We start from the raw sequence: 9,159 nt of genomic DNA, 5'->3' as shown, positions 1-9,159 counted from the left end.
TCTATTTGCCTGCACTGATCAAATAGCTGAAAAGTAAAGATATCAGAGCCTTGATTCTGATTTCCTTCTACAACCTCATCCTATGTCAATATATTTGTCATAACAACATCCAAGTACCAAGGATATGACCACCACAAATACTGATTGTATAAGTAACTGGATAAAAATGGAATATATAGGATTTATTTCCTGTTATTAAGAAGGTATGTGCATTTTTTTTCAAGGAATATCAGATTTTTATCATCATCTCTGTTGTAGTACCAAGAACACTACAACATCTTTTGTTATAATTACTCTCTAACTACAGAGCTGTCATAGAGATGAGGAAATCAGTGAAAGCCAAGTGATTAATTTCACTTGTAAGACCGTGGGAAAGAACCTGTTTCAATTATACCAGGTGCTGCTTCTCCTGAAAAATCTTCGGCCATGTGAGTTTTTCACATGTGTAACACCACCCAAAAAGCAACCAGCTCCTTATAGCATTCCACTGATGCTTTGATGTGCATCTTCTGCACACCTTGGCCTGCTGAGGTCTGAAAAGGCCACTCACAGAGAGGTGAGAATGTTTTTTACAGTGCATGCTGGGAAGCACAAGGGTTGTGTCATTCCTGAGACAGTTCAGCTCTTCACTTCTGGACTGTTTAATTTTATTAGTTCAGGGTCCCAGCTCATCAGCAAAGTGATTTGTGTGCAGTCTGCCCAGTTCAGGTGTCAGCTCCCAGGCAGGTATTGAGCAGGGATTCGCAGCAGAGCCCTGTAAAACTGCCCAGAGCGCTCCCTCTCCATAATAACTTCTTTTCAGAGCACCTTGGAAGGCCTCCTCTCTGGTCAGCAAAGGTGTGGGAGTGTTTGGACTGGCAGTTCTCCCTGGGACAATGACCTGCTGGCTGCAAAATGTGCTCTGAAAATGGTGTTCAGACCAGGAGGCCCCAGTGGGCTTTGCAGGGCACGAGTTCAGCTGGAACTGTTGGAAAACTGGGGCCATCAGGCCTGGGCTGTGATATCAGATGAGTATCAGCCTCAATGAATCATTTTGTCTCATGGAAACTCCTCTCCTAGCTGAGACTGGCCTTACACCCAGGGCTGGTTCCCACAGGAGCAGGTGTGACAGTGTGGGCCATCTATACACCTCTCCAAGGAAGCTGAGACTCACAAAATTCCCTGACTGAAAGCCTGCAAAAACAAAACAAAGTTCTCAGACCTAGCCTAATCTTAACTTCATGGCATTTTATTTCAACACCCGGAAACCAAAGAAGGCTGTTGAGAAGAGAAACCCACTCAATGTCAATAAATTGAACACCTTTTCTTACTGCCACTAAGAAAAACACTGAAAAATGCTCATATTTTCAACTCCTGTATTTCAAGTTGCTCTATTCTTTATGGCCATCTATCCACAAATTTTGTGAAACAGGGGAAGTTCTATTATGACTTGAAATATGGAACAGATCCATGAGCTTTAGGAAGCAGGAATCCCAGTTTCAAAGAAAGCATTGTGTTCAAAAATGACCTTCAGAAATTTCTTAAAAGCAGAAGAGAACCCTCCTTCAGAAACAATCCAAGGAAGATTATGATGTGTGAGACAGAGACAGTAAGAGGTGCATTTATTTTGGAAGTGTGGGTTGTCTCCACAGGCTTCCATGGATCCAGGAGGGATCAGCCTTGGAGAAGTCTGGTTTGCTATTTATTGTTCCTCATAAATCATTTTTTGAATGAATTATAGAATCATAGAATCAGATTGGGAAAAATCACAGAATTAGGTTGAGAAAGGCCTCTAAAATCAAATCCAAACCTATGATTTCTCATAAAGAGAATTTTGACCTCTGACCACCAGTCTTCCACTCTGCTGGGGAAGAGGATGTGAGCACATGGCATGGGAAACTGGAATTCAAGCAAGGACTGGAAGTTAAGACCCACCTTAAAAGCCAGAGAATTACAAAAGTCAGAAAATCACTTCTGATCTGCTACGTGATGATGAGGAACAGAAAAATTCACAGGTGCATTTTGCCTACAGGAAACTAGTCCTATCTCTACCTCCTAGTGAAGAAAGCACACGTAGAAGCTGTAAGAGATTGATAATCCTTCTAGCATATTTCAAGTCCAGTTATAAATTGAGACATGCATCATTCTGTAAAAGCTTTTTATTTCTAGGAGGACCTTAAGAATTTTTTAGGTTTTCTCAGATTTTCTGAGTACTCATTGTATAGGATTCTGCAAACCTATGTACCACCCTGACTACCCAATACAGATAGACCTTGAAAAGACTCCTATAACCCTAGGTCAGCAGAACAGCATTCACGGGCATTTTGAAGGTCTCAAAAGACTTTTGGAGTTGAGATTTAGCCTGGTATAGCAAGGCCAGTGTGTTTGGAAGAGTTCCTGCTGGCTGTCACATACCATAGTGCTGCTCTCAGCTCAAAGATGCAACCATTCAAATACATTTTGGGTGCTTGGACTTGTAAAAAAATTGACAATATTCATAATAATGATCACATAAAGTAACACGAAAAAAGAAAATTACTTCCTGTAAAAAATGGAAAACTATTCTCTAAAGTTCTTTTTTTTGTTTCCTAAGAAGAAAGTTACTTTTATGTTCTATTTAGTAACAACATTAAACATTCCAGTCATGTTTAGAGCAGAAACCAAAGATGACAAGCCCTATTTACTATGCAAGCAGCAGAATCTCCAAGGAAAGAACTTTCTCATATTAAATGCAATATTTGGTTCCAGTTCCAGGGAGTTGAAATTTTATTACTGCATTCCTTCAAAACAACATGAACCTTGTAACAATTATTAATGATTACAATCAAGGTCAAGATAGGTGACATTTCCCATGACCTGGCCTGAAATCTTAGGATTTTCTTCCATATCCCTGGATTTCGCATTTGTCAGACCAGGCTTCAAGTTTTCATGGCTAAGGTGTTTCTTGGGGGCATGATGTGAGTTTGGTATTTTGTTTACTTAATATTTTTACTCTGTGCTGTCCTTGGGAAAGTACAATATCTTAAAGTGTGGGAAATACACACCCATCACATGTTGTGGGCTACCAAACAGATATGGAACAAAAATTCTATTAGTCTTATTACCTCAAAGCCAATCTCTTGATCAGGTCTCAAAACATTAATAATTAGCAGTATTAGCTTGGCCATCTAATTGTACCAAAGGAGCTTCTGATGAGAAGCCTGTACTTTTAAAAAAATTGTAAATGCACACTTGAAGGATATTTTAAGTTTCAGGAATGTCTGTTTAATTTTAAGAGACCTGGGTGTCTTTTACACCTCACTCTTTTGAGTCTGTCTGTCCTTTAGGAGCCCCTCACCATTACCTGAAAAAGGAACCTGCTAGAAATGAAAATAAAGGACAAAAAAAATAATATCTAGTGGTTTTTGCAAATTATTGATTTCAGCTGCAGAAAATTCTCTTTATACTCAACACCTGTATCTGCAAGGTTATTCTTCTTGTTCTACTGGACAGTGCTGTGATTTGGATTCTTTCTAGTGGGGAACTTCTTAGTGTGTTAGGTAAAGGGTTCTTGTTTAAAGTCCTAAAAAAGGCACTTCCTAATCACCACACTCACTCGTTTTCTGTAAGACTAACACCTAAAACCTTGCTTTTGCATTTAGTTCTAATTCTAGATACAAGAAGAAAGGATTATTACTCCTTACACACTGCAAAATAAATTTTAGGGGAAAAAAAGCAGGGGGAGATATGCAAGTTGAAGAACAGTCTCAAGGTGTGTGTACACCCAAGAGACAGGATGTCTAATAATTGGCCATTTACTCTTAAATTATAAAAAATAAGTAAGAGTTACACTGTAAAACCCCAAAATGTAGCAAACAAATTACATTAGTTGTTGATTAACTATTTTATAAAGACTTCACACATCCTAATTCTCTGTAGATTTATTATGCAACTGCACATTGTTGTTGATGGATTTTAGGATAATGACATCATAAAATTCGTCTCATTCAAGCTTCAATTTTAGTAAATACAGACTTTTCTTAGTACTTGAGAATAACATGAAATTCAAATCTGAGCTCAAGCTAAGCACCATTATGAGTCAACCCCATTAAAAAAATGCAACACAGAAGAGAAAGAGAAATATCAGAGGAATTAAAAAGTTTCTGATGATTTTTTTACACACTTCATACAAAGCAGATATGAATGTAAGAGCTCTTGATTCCCTTGCTTCTTCAGTGACGCTTTCCTGATCAGGTGGCAAGATTAGAAGGGAATACCATGGAAGTGGTACCTGATGATAGGATATTATTCCATTGAAGATAACACATTTACCAAGCTTATAGAAGTTTAGTTCATTATGTTTTGAGTTAATGGAGTTTCCCGAGGTAACCAAAGAGAAAATAATGGGATTTCTGGGTGCGGAGTGTTTCATAAAGTACAAGAGACTAAATCTAAAATATATTCATTAATTACTCCCCAATTTAGTGCTCCACTAAGAGAGTCTCCAAACCACGAGGCGCTGGTTCACTCCCACCCTCCTCCAACCACAGCAGCCTTCATCTTCTGTAAATTACAGTAGCATTGGGGTGTCCTGCCTCTTCTATCCAGCAAAGAAAGCTGCACTAGTTCCAAGAGCTCAGGTTTGGCGCATGAAACAACCACAGCCACGGCTCCTCCACAGCTTATTTTGGTGAATTTTTGTATACATATACGTATATATTTATGTATTTGCAAGACTTGTTACATGGGAGTGGAAGAAAAGGCTGAACAAAAGCTTTATTTGAAGGGATCAGGAAGGCACCTTAATCAATGGTTGCATTGTGGTTTCGTACGTCGCAGTTGTGCTGGGTCGTTGTAGCTTCCCCGTTATAATGGTTCCGCCCCTGCTACCTCCTCCTCCTCCTTGTCAATCCCACTGCCTCCACTCCTTATCCCCCGGAAAGTGCTGTGTCATTCCCTCGACCCCTCCCCGGTGTCCTGTCCGTCACTCGCCAACCCATCCCCTCCCGCCAGAAAATTCTACCTGGGGCATCGAGTGATAGGTTCAGGCGTGGGGCCGCTCCCCCGAATTACCCTCATTGGTTCCGCTGAATGTCCGTACCCTGCTGCTCCCGCCTTCCTGTAGCCCAGTTGGTGCATGGGCGAGCCCCTTCCCTGGTTCCTCGCAGGCTGGAGTCTTGTGTCGGCTGGACCCCCTGGGTTACGGATTTCTCTGCTACCTTCCCTCAATAAGCCTGCGCTTTCTCCTTTGTAGCAGTGTCGTGCCCGTGCAAGGCGAGAGCCTTAGCCACCCTCCCGAGGAACGGGAGAGTGTCCCCTGCCCTCGCTGTGCCGGAGCGACCGGGGTGACTTCAGGGGGACGCTTGGAGGGGCACAGCGACAGTAAACAGGATTTAAAAGGAACTTGCTTAAGGATTTCTTGCACCGTTGTAAACACTACTTGCACACTAACGGGAAGGACGTGGCTCTCATTAGTCCCAGCAAAACAGAAAATAAAAAAAAGAAAGAAAAAGTATATAACATAAAGCAGAGAGTGATTTTAACCAGTGACACCAAGTATGCACTGAGTCAGTACAATTCTAATGTGAGTGAAAATGTTGTAAGTGGCTGCTGTTGACACTAAATTTCCCTGTTGCTGCTGGGTTCTCTCTCCAGGCCTGATGATGCAAAGACTTTTCAAGTGCAAAACACTTCAAAATACTTCTATAGAGCTACATTATAATCTCTGAAGATGCCTAAAATGGTGTACGCCAAATCCCTTTTTTTCCGCAGTTAATTTTTTGTTTATTTAACATGTTTCAATTAAGACTCTGAAAGGTAACAGTTTCTCTACACTGAGCAGCTTCCCATTTATTCCTATCCAGAGAGCACACCTGGAATATCTCACTCACTGCTGCCTTTTCTGCTGTTGTGCAGGGCACTTAGATAACAAAGCCACAGTGGGAGAACCAGTAAGATAAAAATTTGAGTGCAACTTTAAACTGAACCTGGAAAAGAGGCCATTGCTGGGAAGCATGAAAACCCTCAAAGAACAAAAATCAAAAAGGAGCTCAATGCTACACACAGGGAGTGTATTTTTTCCATAATTTTCTTAATATTTTTTAAAGCTGTGTAGTACTCTACAATGGAAGAGGTGTTATGGTACAGTTTCAGATGAGGTATGTTGAAAGAGCCAGGGCTGATGCAGTTTGCAGCCTTGGAGTTTGCCTTCAAAGCTCTGTGCCAGCCTCAGGCTCCATGGCTGAGGGAAAAGCAAGAGTATTCCCTGTCTACGTGACCCGTTTAGGTGCAGCCCTCCAGGATCTGCAGCAGGCACTGGGAATGTGCTCAGTCTTTACCAAACCCAGGCAGAGATTCCAGTGGCCAGATAGCAGCTCTGTCTATCAGCCTGTAAACAAAATTCACTGATAAAATTGGCCTTTTCTTCTTTTCCAGAAATATCCCCTCTGGATTTTTTTCTTTTTCCTAACAACTGTCACAATGCTGATGAAAAATAATCTCTTTGTCTTTTTGAACCTGGTGTCTCTTACAACAGCAATCTTTTATAAAACCAAAGAAAGAAGAAGAGCTGTGCTTTAAGGGGATGGCTTGGAAGATTTTTAGGGTTTCTTTTTAAGAAAACCCAATAATTCAAGATGAAATAACTGTTTCAGCTATTAAGTGCAAAAGTTTTTTGTTGTTTGCCTTATAAATAGGTTTGGAAGCAGCCTGAATTATTTCAGGGCACTTCAGTGGACTGTACCCAACTGCAAGTTTAATGTCCAAAATAATTCTGCTGATACTGGATTTTTAGATTCCCTTACTTAGTTTGTAAAACAATGACATCAGCTGTAGACTTACTGGGATTTCTGGGTGTTGAAAGGTAGTTTATCTACATTTTTCAAATACATTGAAGCAGAGCATACTTCAATGGGTACAGCACAAGGCATGATTAACCAAGTTCTGATTGCTAATGCTGGAAATGTGATTTCTTTTCTTCACAACATTTGAAAACTCTGATTCACCTCTACCTGGTTTCATTTTGCATAAAACCCACTTTTCAAAACAACAAAAGAGCAAGCAAAAGCAAAGCAAATGTAGAACTGTGAGACCTGCTTGTCATATTCATAATTCTTTTTTTTTTGTTTTACCTACCCTTTCTGTGACTCTCATTCCATAAGCAACCATCAAAAACCCTCATTTAATGCTTCTTTAACACAGTGAAACCCAAGAACATGCAGATATCCCTAGAGAGCAACTCAATGACCATTGAAATGGACTGGGGGAGGGTGGAAAGGAGAGTTATTGTTATTTTTATTTGAATTCCATTCCTGGCTAGCAAAGAGAATCTAATGACTTCATACCAGGCATCCTCCCAATGGAGATGAATCCCCACTTTGGAGCACTGCCCATAATGGGGCGTAATTGTGGCCCATCACATCTAAATTATTTTTCCAATATCAGAACACTCTGGATGCTTCACAAAAAGGGAGAAAAAACTGACCAATCACAAAAATGCCTCAGGACATGACCAGAAAATAGTGAATGGTAGATAAATATACATTATGCACCTGCCCAAATTTTCAGAGCAAAATCCACTCTCTGTAATGTTTTCCTGACTTGAAAAATGGTCTCTGCAGCACAATATTGAAAAAGATAGACAATAATGTTAAATGTGGTTTTTTTCCCCTTATTATGGCTGTAATAAGTCTCCATGTGCAGCATTATTTCTCCATCAATCTGTATTCTATGTCCACAAAGATAGACTTCATTAAGGGTTTGTCAGCCTATTCTCCTAAATGTTATCTCACTGTTATCCCACAGGGAGAACACTGGGACAGACAGCGATAAGGGTGTGACCAGAAGCTACATCAGAAGAAAATTCTAGTAATATAAAACAGTAGTAAATACAGTGTTGTTGGATGCTTCAAACTGAGTGATGACAAATATGTAAATATTTTACCATGACCATTGAGTTTGGTGAATAACTGGTGAAAATAATACCTGTATGTAAAACAAAAAATTCACAGGAATCCAGAGAGCCATATTTTCACTGAAATTACAGTGACTTGGGGAGATCTGATTATATAAGCCACAGCCAAAGACACTTTTTCCAAGCAAGGGGCTAGGTCTACTTTAGTACCTTAACAGAATAAGTGGTCTCATTTGGTTTCAAAAATCAGCAATTTCAAAAGGGACATTAATAAATAGTAATGAACACTGAGAGCAGGAGAACCACCTACTACAGAATCATTAAGGTAGAAAAAGATGTCCAAGATGATTGTGTCTATCCTCTGACCAGACAGAACACATCAACTAAACCAGAGCACTGAGTGCCACATCCAGTGGTTTCTTACCTTCCAGGGAAGTGGCTCCACCACATCCCTGGGCAGCCCCTTCTGATGCCCGACCACACTTTCAGTGAAGAAAATCTCCCTCTTACCCTACCTGAACCTCCTCTGGTACAGCTTAAGAGTATTTTGTAGTCAAAGACTGCAATCACAGACTTTGAATAGATGGAACAGAGCATGAAAACCAGTGACAGAATTCTGAATTTGACAGGTAACTTATCTAGTGTTTTACAGGTGGACTTGCTTGGCCAACCTATTTTTTTCTATACAATGTTCTAAATTCTCATTGCCCAGTATTGAACAATTTTTACAGTTGCACAATTTTTAACAGTATTTTGCCATCATAATTCTTTGGACAGGTAAAGAGTAGGACATAAAACAGAGTAACTTTGTTTTCCTGCTGTTTCATTACCCTTGAACAATGGGGGGAAATTGCCCAGAAACATACATTTCAATAATAGGTGTGGTCACTGAGAGGAAAAATGGAAGCACAGAAGCATTTCCAGTTCTGTATATCTGCCTTAGAGATGCAGATGGAACCATGTCCTCCCGCTGATAAAAGTATTTTCTCCATGGTCAGGGCATTTCAGGACAGCTGCTGGAACATCTGATGAGCTGTTCAGAAGGAAATTTAGAGGCACCTTGCATTCCTGTGATGGCCCTGAGCACTTACCCTGATCTAGGAGCATTTATTTCGCAGGAATTTGTCCATACGTGATAAAAGGAAAAATTCTAATCTTATCCCATGGTGGGAGGCTCAGAAAATATCCAGGATAAAACCTCAAATAATGATGGATATTTTGTTCATTGAATTCTCTGAAATAATGGACACGAGAGATGACATATCCTTGGAAAGCATCAGTCTGAGAAA

This window comes from Zonotrichia albicollis, chromosome 8 (genome assembly GCF_047830755.1).
Source record: "Zonotrichia albicollis isolate bZonAlb1 chromosome 8, bZonAlb1.hap1, whole genome shotgun sequence".
NCBI lineage: Eukaryota > Metazoa > Chordata > Aves > Passeriformes > Passerellidae > Zonotrichia > Zonotrichia albicollis.
The sequence above is the reverse complement of the archived record's forward strand: the minus strand, read 5'-3'. Positions refer to the sequence as shown.